Source organism: Arachis hypogaea, chromosome 12 (genome assembly GCF_003086295.3).
Source record: "Arachis hypogaea cultivar Tifrunner chromosome 12, arahy.Tifrunner.gnm2.J5K5, whole genome shotgun sequence".
NCBI classification, from domain to species: domain Eukaryota; kingdom Viridiplantae; phylum Streptophyta; class Magnoliopsida; order Fabales; family Fabaceae; genus Arachis; species Arachis hypogaea.
This window is the reverse complement of record NC_092047.1, coordinates 52,334,085-52,334,518: the sequence shown is the minus strand read 5'-3', so window position 1 is coordinate 52,334,518 and position 434 is coordinate 52,334,085.

The window sequence follows — 434 nt, the reverse complement described above, 5'->3', positions numbered from 1 at the left end:
TCGTTTAAAGAACGAGAGTCAGCAAACGTAAAAAAAAAAAAAAAAAAAAAAAAACTCGGAAAAATCGTAAAAAAAAAACTGTGGAAAAAACCGGAGGAGCTTGCCGAAGATGAGGCATTACGGCTCGCCTTTAGGTGTCCTCCTCAGGATAGCGTCGTTTAAAGAACGAGAGTCAGCAAAGACGTAAAAAAAAAAAAAAAAAAAAACTGGAAAAAAAACGGAAAAAAAAAAAACTTGGAAAAACCGAGGAGCTTGCCGAAGATGAGGCATTACGGCTCGCCTTTAGGTGTCCTCCTCAGGATAGCGTCTTTAAAGAACGAGAGTCAGCACAACGTAAAAAAAAAAAAAAAAACGGAAAAAAAACTGTGGAAAAAAACCGAGGAGCTTGCCGAAGATGAGCATTACGGCTCGCCTTTGGTGTCCTCCTCGGGATA